This window comes from Pseudomyrmex gracilis, unplaced genomic scaffold (assembly GCF_002006095.1).
Source record: "Pseudomyrmex gracilis isolate BER0280 unplaced genomic scaffold, ASM200609v1 scaffold_16, whole genome shotgun sequence".
Lineage (NCBI taxonomy): Eukaryota > Metazoa > Arthropoda > Insecta > Hymenoptera > Formicidae > Pseudomyrmex > Pseudomyrmex gracilis.
This window is the reverse complement of record NW_018020600.1, coordinates 22308-36376: the sequence shown is the minus strand read 5'-3', so window position 1 is coordinate 36376 and position 14069 is coordinate 22308. Positions and strand designations below refer to the sequence as shown.

The following is a 14069-nucleotide window of genomic DNA, read 5'->3' as shown; positions in this document are numbered from 1 at the left end:
ATTGCAAACTTTACCATTCACATCGCAGTTAAGGAACTGTTTGCGAAATATACCAAGTGTGCGGTTGAAGAAAATCAATTTGCTCTGCAAAAAGAGCAAAGTTTCAAGCAAGTAATCGAACTTTTCTTGCGATAAATTCTTAAGAAAAAAATTATAGCGCAAACAATATTACGTTCTCAAAAGCACTCGTTTTGATAGTGAGATCGAAGAACACCATGCGGTGGAATATGTTATTAGAGATTGCGTTCCCCACGATTCGTACAGAAAAGTGAGTGTAGTTGGGGTAAAGATGGCTTAGAAGAAACCCTAATCTCAAGAAAATCGATTTGAAAGGCTGAATTGCGATTCCTCTTGACGCGTGACATGCACAAGATAGAAATCCGTCTTATAATACGGAAAAAGATGTCTATAAGTGATAATATGGTTCGGTCGCCCGAACATAATTTGTTCGGCATCTTAGAAATAACAATAATATTAAAGTGTTTCTTAAATTTGAAAAAATTCATTATCTCTTTTCTGTAGAACAAATAATACGATATACAATATAAGACTTTATAATATTAAATTAATTTTCGATTTGCTTGGTCTTCGAGAACCAATTTAATCAGATTTCTTCTAATGCTTTTCTGTGAAGTCATAGATTTTATTAGCAACAAAAATTTTGATCATTGGTACATTTAACGTCCTGCAGCTTACATCTTACATAATGTATATCTATCTTGCTTCTTCAAATCTCTCATTATCGCATCGAAAGATCTCTTCTTCCTCATCTATCACCAATATCGAATCATTATTATATGTTTATTTTGTTGTTTACTCACTTTGTTGACACTATAAAAATTAATGTTCTTAGCTATCTCGTGTAAGGAATAAATTATTCCCCTAATCTTGAGTAAATCGATTTTGCAACGAGCAAATGGTGTTCTTAGCTTCTTGTAAACAACCCGTTTATCGTTTATCTTTTTAAATTTATAGCAATGATATAAAATCGTGCAAGAAATTATTAATCATAAATAGAACTTATTTGAGAAAAAAATATTATAAGGAATATTTGATCAACAAAAAGAAATATATTCTTTAACACTAAGTATTATTGCGCGTTATTCAATTGAAAATGTTTGCACTAAGCGAATAATTAAAATCATTTATTTTACGCGTGCAAATTACTAATCAAAAACTGTATATCAATTTTTAGAATACTAGCACAACACAAGCGCGTGCTACGTGCACGATATTATTGTTTTTATTTTAACGTGTAGTGTCAGTGGACACAACCTGTCACCGCGATGACAGCTGGTATAAAACGTCTTACAAACCATATAATACACATATGATATGAGAGACGTCAGAAATAACGCGTGAAAATCAAACTCAAAAAATAAAAGCAAGAGAAAAGAATGAAAAAACAACACGTGACTAAAGTCACGTGACAGGAAAAAGAGTAAAAAAAATATATATATATTATATATAATATTCTATATCTATACATACCTAATACACACACACACACACATATACACCGTAATCACGTGACCAAAGTTAGTGACCCCGCAATGATCACGCGGCCGAGGTCAGTGACCCCCCTCCCACCAAGGCCGCGCGGCCGGGTCAGTGACCTCTCCAAGGTCGCTCGGCCGGGTCAGTGACCCCGCCAAGTCATATAATACACATTAGAGAGATTTCAGAAATAACACATGAAAATCAAAATAAAGAAATAATTAGAGGGAGAAGTGAAAAAACAACACGTGACTAAAGTAAAATTATGTGACTGTAGTCGTGACAGGAAAGAAACACCGCGTGTTTTTTCTCTCTTTCCTGTCACGTGATTTTACTTTGGTCACGTTTTTAAAGACACGTGACTAAAGTCACGTGACTTTGTTTTAGTTAAGTTTTTGAAGACACGCGCAACGAAGTTGCGCTCGTACGGCGCAAAGCAATACCGTGCTTCTTGATTCGCACAATATGAATCGGGAAACACATTCAAGAAACGTCTAATCAGCGTCAAGATAAAAGCGGCAACAATCAAGATCCATAGAATCGATTGTGATTATTTACACACGTTTTTTTCTGGTAGGATTTGCAATATATATCACGATATATGTACATCTGTGTTGTCAGTTCTAAAATCTCGAAACTATATATTGTGTCGCACGATAGTGTTCAACAATTCTGCTGGGAGTTGTTAGGATAAATGTGACTATTTCGTGAGAGTGACTATATCGCTCTCCTAGACGGAAGAAAATCGATTTCTTCGACGGTGAGAGAAAAGATGAGGGAGAAAGCGGAGGAAATAAGGGGTGGTTTCTACTTTGCGGAATCGCCGACCGGAAAGATGGGACCTTTCCTATGGAGTTGATAAGATGCTCCTATAGACTTTATCTTGTGTTTTTCTTCAAAAAATCCAAAGTTGTACGGTATTTCTGAAGAGTCAAATGATTTTATGCGCATCTTATTTCTCGTCCACATAATAGCGCATCTGCGCGTCAATAACGATATTACGGAACATTCCGAGATAATATATTGGATATTCACATGATTCAGAAAATGATTTAAGAAAGACAAACCAACAAGAGAATGTTTTTTGTTGACTTTTATTGTCTTCTTGTCCCTATGGATGCTAAATATTTTTAATATAATAAAAGAGTGTGTCTACATATATTTACAAGTATATAAGTCTGAACATTTCACAAACGCGCGAGTGTAAATTCATGAGAAAACAATTTTAAATGTTATCAAAATTATTTCTCGCAATACGTAATTTAATATCTGCAGTAATGTAATAAAAAAATAATTAAAATCATATTTTCTGTTTCTTTTTTTCCCCTGATCTGAAAAGTATTGTTACTACAAAAACATATTGTTACTAAGAAGAGTGATAGTTCTAATTTCAGTATATAATTTGCTTTAAAGCGCACCATTTCAGATTAAAAGACTAAATGTTTTGCGACAATCGTTACTGCTATATTGCTTTGTGCTAGCATTAGGCCTGTAATCCTGAGATTAATTGCGTTTTCGCGTGGAATAAAAAGCATTCGCGAATATATATATATATACGTATCAGATGATGCTGCAGTATCGAAAACAGCAACAGCGTGCATTAGTATATTAGACGGAAAAAAGCATTAGAAAAAGAAAGCGTGAAGGCGATTGAAGCTTGATCGGAATGAGGATCGGGCTTCATTCGGGGAAGTAGATTAAAAGTTTGTCGAAGAATTTTCCGTGGATAAGGAAGGCAATTCAGCACGATCGTCTGTGATATCGATCCCAGAGTCGGAGAGAGGTATGCGCGGCAATTCGAGCGATGTCTCTCGTTACAACTCGACTATCTACTCAAATTCAAGAACTTGCTCGTATTTTCCCTACGATGCTCGAGTTACGAACGATTGCGTCGGTAAATAGCAGCAGATCGCCGGGGCTATGAGTTAACTCGATTTTATCCGCATTTCCAAGCCTCCATTTTCAACTGAGAGAGGAATATATATATATCTTACTCACTCACATACACTCTCTTATCTGCGCAAAGTTGCGACTCGGGTTATGAATCGCTCATCCGTCTCTTGCAATTTTCATTGCATTCGAAACAGCATGTGGACCTCACAAATTACCGCGCAAATACAAAAACTCGAACGGAAATATAGAGATAAGACCGGAACATCATGTCCTTTAATACGTTTATAGCAGAAAAGATGAGAGGATACATCGTTCATACACTCTCTTGTAATGTATAATCTAACTGAGGATAATAAACTTACCGAGTAATAAACCGTCTGTGCGTACGTGTACACATATATAGTGAACAACACACGGATCTGAAACCGAGATAAAGTTTTTATTAGATAGGAAGTAAACACGCCTGGTGTTTCGCGAATTTAAGAGAAAACTGCAGGAGCGTTTGGTTTCTCTATACAAGAAGTAATTTTATAAGCTTTTAAAGAACAACGGTTTGAAACCAGAGTGAAGCAAGAAATACATAAGCAATTATAACAATATAACATCAGAATTAACATATATATGTATTTTTGTGTTAATTTTGATGTCACGTTAACATTGTTATGTGCCGAAGCGTTCCTTGAATAGAATATAAAAAAATGTAATGTACAATAAAAAGAGAGAGAGAAAGAAACAACATTACACACAGTTATATTAAATGTGAAGCGACTAGCAAGATGATTGCTATATCGTGTTAGCATGATATGGCAGCACATCATTCGCAATCAGTTTAAAGCATCTTGTTCCATAGTTTCAGAACTTGCAAACTCATCGACACAAGCCGATACATGCACGTGCAGCATTAGTGAAATAAAGGCGGGAAAATTGAGCAATACAACTCCGCGGAATTGAAGAAGTTATCGATCTTCTAATAAGTCTAATACAAAAATAAAAGTTTCTGCTATTCATTCTTTATACATTGATATATCGCACAAAGAAAAAAAACTTATTCGAAAAATGAGAAAGAGTTCCAAATCTTATCCGACACACGTTTTTTTATCTAATAAAAAAAGATGTCCTTAATTAATTAACGGCACGTATTAACGCACTCCACAAGTTTTCGCACAGATAAGCCACCTGATTTTATTAAAATAAAGAAATTGCTATTATTAAGACAGTCATAGAGTTCGACGAATAAAAATCTGCAATCTTGCAGAAAGAAGAATGATCGAACATTTATTAGAACTATTATAATAAAATCCGTATATGGATCAAGATATGTAAACTGTTCTGAGTCAGCGATTCGGTATGAGTTTAGAAATTCTGCTCATAAATCTTTGTATGTTTGTAATTCTATAAACTCTTCTTGGACATAAGTTTATGTTTAATATGTATATGGTTTATAACTTTGTTCATCTAAGTGATTTCATTAACACATAATATAAGTTTAGCTTCATTCTTTGCGGACACCTTGTATGTATATTTATAAGATAACATATTTATAAGTATCTAAACTAAGTATCCAATTTATGTGTGTATATATATATATAGCGATATTAAATTTTGTATGTACAATTGCAACCCAAATAAATATCAATAATTAATTAAATCCATCATTGCAATAACTTTGTCTTAGAGAATGTAGTTTCTAAATATATATATATATATCTTTATCTGTTTCGGCACCCTTCGCTCAGTTTGCCGACAATCTTGTGTTACACGCAAACTGATTTGCGCGTCGTCCTAAATTTATCGATCGCATTCTGTCTCACGACGCAAATATCCGAGAACATTAATTAACCGCCTTGGCGCGACCGAGCGCATCTCGATCGACGAAGTCTCTTCTTATCAAAGTTGAAGTTCATACGCGATTATTACCGACCCGCACTGTAAGCGCGGATCAATTAGGACACATCTAATTTGCCGATCCGCGTATCTACTTGTATAATTATACGAGTTTCGAAACATTTACATGCGCTTTATAATATGTTTCAGTACAAGTGAATATATCGCGCGCACTGGAAATTAAAACAAAATTATTTAAGTTTCTTGTCAACTTTTGTGTAACTTCGATGTATCTGTAGTTCTTTCTTTTTGGTACATTTATATATTTCATATAAATACAGTTACATATTTATAGATCTAATTTTCAATGATTCTATAAATGTGTATCAAATTTTTTAATTATGAGAATCAAATTTAGAAGCTACGTAGCTATTTATTTATGTATTCAAGAGTCTCAGAAAGGAAAAAGAAAAAAGAAAAAAGAGAAAGAGCAAGAAGAAAAGTCATGTCAAATTATCCACGCGTGGATACATTTCCAAACTTCATTACTCTAAGTAATGATAAAGACTAAGCTCTCGTTCGGGTAAATGTCCTTCACGAGAGAAATTTACTCGCATTTAATTATAGTTTTATATTTGCACAAGCGCGCGCAAAGTACAATATTATATATTTTTCTGTGATATATTAGAAAAGAGATTGTTTTCTCTTCTTGCAGAATGTCTATTTTTCGAAGAAAGAAAATCATTAATCTAGATTTTACTGAGAAAGAAAAACATTAATTTCTTTCTTCATTATCTGTTATGACATTTCTTATACATGGGGATTATTTTTCTTTCTTTGCAGAAATGTTGGCGCATACATACGAACACAGATTTCTGACATGTATTTTTTTATTAGTGCACAATCTACAACAATTTTTTCATACGTCAAATTCTTTGACGTATGAAAGATAGAATATCTCGAAAGAAACGCATTGGAGATTGTCTGTTAATTATCGCTATATTATTACATAGACCGCATATTTATATTTATCGGACCAATGCGCATCGACACGCGACGTTGAATATTTTTTCGAGAAAAAAACCTATTGAAAGAGAGACACTCTCTTGTGGCATTCGATATAGCATACGAATAAAAATATCAATATCCTATTAAATTTGTGCTTCTCTCCCCGCAACGATGTGTAATCCCGTGGATTGCACGGCAACGCGCGCGCGTGTCAATGACGAACGGTATATAGACGCACGTGGATCGTTCTCGGGACGACGAGTTTGACACGTTTGCAGGCCGAGCGAATCTCTCGACAGGCTGCGTTCGCGTTGCTATTTGCGTTTCGCTGAAGGCACACACGCCGTACATCGTTAATTCCCGTACGTTTCGTACCTCCATTTTCGCCTCGTGTTTGGACGGTCGCGCGCATACACACCCCAGAATAGCTCGATACGCGGCGACCGTAAATTCGCGCCGAATTATACTGACGCGCAATTTGTGAATTCGAGAAACCGCGACGACGTGCGAGATCAGCGGTGTTCAAGGACATTGCTATCCTGAATTCAAAATACAAGATTCTTTAATCGACAACATTCCGCGCAAATAATTTCAGGCTGTACACGTACAAATTTTGATATTTTTATCTGCAATATCTTTCCCTCCTGTTCGCTTCTCATGAGACACTAAATGAATCTCGTATTTACCGAAATTACACAAAGATTGAATTGCAGAGTGAAAAGCATATTTATGTTCATTTCTTCTTTCGCGTTCAGCACTTACGTTAACGAAATTACACTGATATTTTCCTATTCTTTTATTTAAACGCCGATAAAATTTGACACGTGACATTTGTTTTGCTATCGCTAAAATCTGTGGTATAAAGTTGTTCCAGATAGTTGTTTTGATATTTACCGGATAAAATTGCTGGCGCGGCCACATATACGAGGGAACTGTATTGGTAAGTGTGCCACGTCTTCGTAGAAAACATTTCGGAGACGTTACATAAACCGCTTTTCTCGCTGACGTACGTAATTCGCGAGAACGACAAAAGGTGGCGATACGATTTTTCATCTGAGTCACGTTTGAGTCTTTCGGGAAAAGAGGAAAGAAGTCGTGTGTCCCCCATCGTCGTCTTTTTCGCGTTTACACACACGCGCGCGATTTTCTTTTTCTCCCAACATCAAACTAGAGATGCAAAGACAACGATGTGACACAACGTCGCTTTTTCATGAATATAAATATACATCTTTTTCTCTATTTTGTCTCGCTATGGCTGCGCTATGTGCTCGCGCCGATTGCGAGAAATCTCTCTGCGGACGGAAACAAGCTAGAAACATTGCAACTATCGAGACATAAATCATCTTCGCCGATTCTTTCCGAAATCTCAGCACTGCGCAACTTTTACAAGAAGATGTCACAATATATATACAAGATAAATATATTTATTAAAAATTGATAAAAATAATATGCGAAAATTTTAATTATTTTAATTATAACGAGAGTTGAAAATGTGGGAAAAAAGAAAGTTTATTATAACTGCAATTTATAAAGTGTTCGGAGGCAGTTTGCATATAGATCGCAAGCCATTAAATGTTACTTTACGTTGAAGCACTCATGGCTTCATCGGAGCGCATCGCGTAGCTCGTCAACTCATGGAAAAACGAATTACCGCAGGAAAACTCAACCGCGACTCGTCGAGTTTTCGTTTGGGAAAACGCGAATTGGAAGCCGTGTGCTCGGCGATATAACTTCAATCGTTGGTGTATTCAGTGCGTCGACGATCTATTTTCGATTAATCGAACGACACGCGTCGTCCTCCTGCTTTTCCGCTAACAGGAGAGCTCCCGGTAATGGAATTGTCAAGTAAACGCACAGCGAGGCCGATTCTCTAGAAAGCAAAACACATCCGGGAAAAATGTACTTGAAACGGTAGGAAGGCAATATATCGACGAGAGCACAGACGCGCTCACCAGTTTCCATTTGACAAACAAAATATGAATGGAAGGAAAATAGCGCAACGTTCCTTTTAATGTCTATTACATTCGATCTCGTTACATCGTGTGTGCGCGATTTCTATTTTCTTTCTTTAAGATATAACTTTTTTTTTTACAGCCGCTGGATTATTAACTTGATGCGCTTTTAATGGTAATTTTACATTATTTCATATGTGGTGCATTTCATTGCCTGTCTTCGAGTTCAACCTCGCGTTAGTGGTAATCACCGCGAATGAGATTCAAATATTGCTACACGCTAAAGATTAAATTCATCATAATTATTGTTGCAATTACATAACGTTAATCACGCTGCAATTCATACTAAAAATGAGTCAACAGCTAGATGTTATTGTTACAATCACGTGCAATTTCGTTTATATGTATGTAAGTTATATATGAGCTTCATCTCATTATGCTATATCAGTATATCTATAACTTGATTCATTATACTTGAACAAATTTTGGACAAATGGTGGACAAATTTCTGTGATTCCAAAATACAAAATTTACATATTCCGTAGTTCTTAATCTATTTGCATCTCTATTAGTCTATTTGCGAATTCAATAATGCCGTGATTTATTTACTTTATCAGACGCTAATTATGAACTTTTTTGCGAATAATATTAAACGTTCCGATTATTGTATATATATACATGCTTTAAGTCAGAGCACAAACTTTTTGAATTTTTAAGACTTATATAGATACAAGATATTGTCGATACAAAAATATTGTTTCTTTTATCACAAAGTCGAAATAATTTTGTCTTATACTCTTCATGTGTTTTCACACGTCGTTAAAAAAGTGATTTGTTTATTGCTGTTTAACGTGTACCTGCACTATTTTATTTTGTTATCCGTACTTTTGCACATTTGTGAACATATAAGATATGTTACGTGTCACTTACTATTGATGTTACGTATATCGGAGTGTTTCAATCGATATTTCGAGTGCGCGTGTACGTAACACATATATAAATAAAAAATATATATATGTTTATAACAGCGCTAAATTGCACAATATTTTTGTAAAATTTCAGCAAATGTTTAAAACATATGTCATGGAAATCGCACGTAAACTTTCATACCAACGTATATTTACTTTACAGTAAAAAGTTGAAGAATAAAAATAGATATCAATTTTTTATATTAGCCATCTCTTAAAAAAATAGATGCATAAACGATCGCGTTAAGATGTCAGTAAATATTGATCCATGACGCATCAATTTTTCGGCTTTTTTGCGAAAAGCTTGTCTTACAAATACTCTTTTATCTGCATATGCAACATGGTGCGAATATGTTTCGAGCACTTGGTCCGATTGCGTTACATTTTATTTACTAACTTTATCCGCGCTCAACGACATTTCGTTACCTTACAAAGCGGAAGTGCAAAAATTGATTTTCTGGAAATGCGAATTAGAAAACATTACGGTGCTTTTCCTGGTACCTGACGCGGAGAGCTTCGCAGAAGTTGTTCCACTTTTCGTATCGATCGCCGCGGTTGAATGTCTGAACAATGAAAGCCACGCTAATACGCGCTATACCTGTGCTGCGACCTGTTCTCTCCGCGCAACGTCAATTTTCCATCAAAATGCCTAAGATAATATAATTATCAATCAATATTATTTAGCGTGACTCTCTATCGTTGCATGAGATTTGGTTGTTGAATTGAAGAAAAACGATTGCCCGTAAAAACGAAAAGAACAATTACAACAATTTCTTCACATGTAAACCGAATGCAAAGTTTACATGCTGTATGCATTTTGTGCAAATCAAGATTTTTAGGTCGCAAACTGATAAATATTTTCACCGTCACGATGATCGTGAAAATATATGTATGTTACATTATGTCACTTTTTTAAATGTCACGATATATTCGTGTTAAAGAAAGAATCTTCGTGAATCATCGTGACACGCATAACACACGGAAAGTGACGGAATACAGCAAATGTATGATTGACAGCATTTCAAATACACATTTTCGTAGGCGCCGACATAAAATAAGTTTCGTCTTCGTGTTGCGCGAAGCTGATGACTTATTGGCAGGCACGTCGAGAACAGTTATTTCCGGCACCACAAAGTGTCTCCGTCCACCATCAACAGTTGTGTCTGTCTTTCTTTAGCACAAGTGAAAATAACATTTTCATAGAAAAAACTATTATTTGAAAGATACAATTAAACAATTTCCTTTGCAAATAAAATATTTTAATTAAAACATTAAAACAGTTAATGGATCTAAACATTTGCATTAATCGTTTTTACATTAAAAACCGACGACATGCTTTCACGGATTTATATATCTTTATTATATTTACTAATTATAATATATATGTATATATGTGTGTGTGTGTCAAAAGTATCATACTTAATGACCTAATGCGTGCGTAATAAGCGAGCAGAAAATTTAATCGTGACAACGAGTTTTCTTACAACAAGATTTAGAGCGCGGAAGGTTCAATGAAACCAGTGTTTTAGCAAAACCATGATGTTGGTTTTGTCACGTCAACACCCTGTTTTTTCTGATTAGACTGTTTTGTACGCACACGCTATGTGATAATTCCGAGTTAATAATTCCGAAGAAAGGATTGCCGCTGGTGCATGTGTAGGTTAAAGATCTCATTTTGTTACTCGTTCGTACATTTGTCAATATACAAAAAAATGTCGCTGATGTAAGCACAAACGTAAACTCTAGGATTCTGACGTGTTACAAAAAGAGACTTGTGCATTCACGAAACTATGAAGAAACTAAAGAATTTTTCATTAATATAATATAATCCACGCGTTATTTGACCAGCGTGAACTGTCATATAAAGAAAAGCTTTTATTTTGAACTTTATTAAAAACTATAGATATAGACAAGATATAAATAAGTGAAACTATAAACTTCAGATTCTGAAGAAAATTTATTACAAGCAAAAAAAAGATACAATGTGCATGAATAATAATAAGAATTGTGAGCGAATAAAAAAAAAGATTATTTCTTTTCTCTTCTCTCACTCTAAATAGTTTGTATTTGGAGTTAATAAGAAATGCGAGGGTGGGCGGAAAGTCCACAAAAGCGAGCATTATAACGAGAACGGAAGAAGAATGCTGGCTAACCCAAAATCATTTCGCGCACGTGTTTCCGTGGCATTGCAACGTGAGTCGTTGGAATGCCTGTTTCCTGCTCCACCCTTGTGATGCCGATCGATAAGAATGCTGTGAACCGTAGGAGAGACTATGATAGAACGAGAGAGAGAGAGAGAGAGAGAGAAAAAAAAAAAAGACTGTGGATACGCCGGCAAGGAGAAAATAGAATAAAAATCTTCCATGAACCTAGGTGAATCGCAAAAAATACTCTCTCTTTAAATCATACAATTTTCGAGACGATGATCACGTATTGAGTCATTAAGTATGAAACGTGACAAATATATATATATATATATATATATGTCAAAAGCTAGAAAAAAATTAATAAACGTCAATCATTGGAGAGATATTAACTTTATCCTTCCAATGCAAATAAAGATCTCATCTTCGATCGGTTGTCACTAATAAACTGTAATAATAGCTAAGTAGTATAAAAATGATCGTTAAACTGGTTTAAACATCTAGTATTTCGGAAAGAAACGCGTATAATTTATGCTGGTCAAGTTTGCGTATCAGTTACATTATCAAGTGAAAAAAAAAGTAGGGAAGAAAAAAGGAAGGAAGAACGCAGTGAAATTTAGGCGTCGAGGGTGTGCGATGAGTCATCATCCCTTAAACTTCCCCCAATTTCGTCCCGCGGGCGTTTCTGGAGATGGATTCGATATGCACTCCTGTGTTCCTGCTATAAGCCCCAAGTGTTTCGGATCGTGTGCATAATCGCGGGTTACGATATTATTTCTTGACGAGTAAAAGAAGAAAGTGCGAGCGCGATGAGGAAAGTAAAAAGAGTGTTATCGGAGATTTTTTGATAGCGAGAAAGAGATATTGATCATAAAGCATGTATTTTCCACGTTCTCTGTTAAATTATACAAAATTTTGAAAAAGTGTAATTTTAACGTAACTTTAAGATAACATTTTGTAAAACACAGGATCATTAGATAAACGCAAATATGAACGTAACATGTCGATTTTGTTTTATTTTGTAATCTTTTTGCGTGCGCGTGTTGTTGAAGTTTAATTACAGTCTTCACTGCTTGTAGTCGCGGCAATAAAAGCACATATAACGCACTTACGTCTTCTCTTGGTTTAAAATGATTATGTTTGCCTATATCAAGTTGCATAAATTAAAGCTGGTTATTATGAAAGATTGATCTCTCTATTATTATTTTGCGAGTTATCGTGTCGTTATCGTAATATAATCGAGGAATAACAGAAACGCGAATTCCATCAGTTTCCGCAATAAAAATTCCATGTAGACATAAATTGCAAAAATAATATTTAATTACTACGCCTGATAAATTATAATTATTCCTATTTACATTAGAGCAAAAAAATAAAATAAAATTTGTGTAATTAATACAACAAAGTAATTTACAAAGAAACTAGAAATACTTTGTGTGTGTGTGTGTGTGTGTATAAAGTTTCTAAATCTCTTCTAAATAACAGTCACAAAACTGTTTTGTATACCTATCAAGTTGCCGGCCAATTAATTTCGCGAACTATCCATAGTCAAAACCAAGAACTGCCCCATGGAGTGGCTAACAGCTAACAACTAATTATAACTTTAACATAATAGGTGCACCACATAATCAATCTCGGTTGTTTGAGCAATTAAAATCAATGTTGGCTTCAGATGCACAGTCACCGTCTTGCGAAAATGCATAACAACAAGCTTAACAGAAACATAATAATCGTGTTTCTGCTTAAAATCAGGAATACGAAATAATTACGATTGTTATTGCTATACAGATTTCGAATAATTATAATTATTCCAATATTACAAACAAAAATCAAATTAATAAAGTGATATCTGTGAAATTCTCATAAAAATATTTTTGAGATGTTAAAATATTCAGAGGAAACGCGCCGCATGCGTTTTTTTTTCGAAATATATATTTATATTGCGACAGTAGTATATTTTTTTGCCGTAATATTTTGAACGTGACCGGAACTATGATGCTGAGGCAAAAAACACGCTGCATGATACATTAATCAGTGAATTTAATATTTACATATTTATAGACCGTTTTATTAGGTTGAAAATTTCGACTCGATGATGATTTCTTGGAATTAAGCAACACTTAACTTTGTGGTTTTCCAGATGGAAAGGAACATTGCTTTAATAAATACAGATATATACAAACTTTCTTAAAGCGAGTCTAGTTTTAAAGTTAAAGATCAGATAATTTGGCTTCATTGATCGACCAGATGCTGTTCTCTGTAATCGATCTCCGATGAATAACCAAGCGTTTGTGGCTCTTCAATTCTATAAAAGTAATTTCAGTGAAAAAAGCAAAAGAAAATACTCACATTTTTTTCATTTTTTCAAATATCGTGCCTTACATAAAAAGAGATGCGATCTTGAGAAGTTTACGTAATGCTAGATAAACGCGTGACCGTATTTTTAACAGAAAAAAATTTGAGAATTTTTTCCAGTGCAAAGTTGCAGTCGTTAATTTAGAGTTCTCTCACGTTCATGTTTTTAGAGATACACATAGAAGAGAGTGTTGGCGGTTTTTCACGGTATAACAAAACTTGTGTGCGCGTAAGGTAATGCATCCGACGCGTGCTTCTCCGAGCGAGTCACGCGTTTAAGCGTAACAGAGCGATATGAATAAGCGGATTTCGCCGCTGCACAGCTCGTGTTGCGTTACCGGCGGCAACCGCGAGGTCTGAACGATTTCTTTCAATTTTTTTTTTTATTTTTTTATTTTTTTATTTTTTTATTTTTGTGTACGGTCGCA

The 14069-nt window shown here is 34.8% G+C and overlaps 1 protein-coding gene across 7 annotated transcripts in view; it reads right to left on the bottom strand.

Moving 5' to 3' along the window:
• Positions 1 to 14069, bottom strand: part of LOC109864021 (protein tincar) — a 65007-nt gene that overhangs the window by 41708 nt on the left and 9230 nt on the right. For 2 of the 7 annotated variants that reach the window (XM_020444808.1, XM_020444807.1), the window contains exon 2: positions 3753 to 3809. The exons of the other annotated variants lie outside the window; for them this stretch is intronic. The gene's annotated coding sequence lies outside the window, so the exon portion shown is untranslated. The remainder of the gene's footprint in view (positions 1 to 3752; positions 3810 to 14069) is intronic. 7 annotated transcript variants of the gene reach the window in all.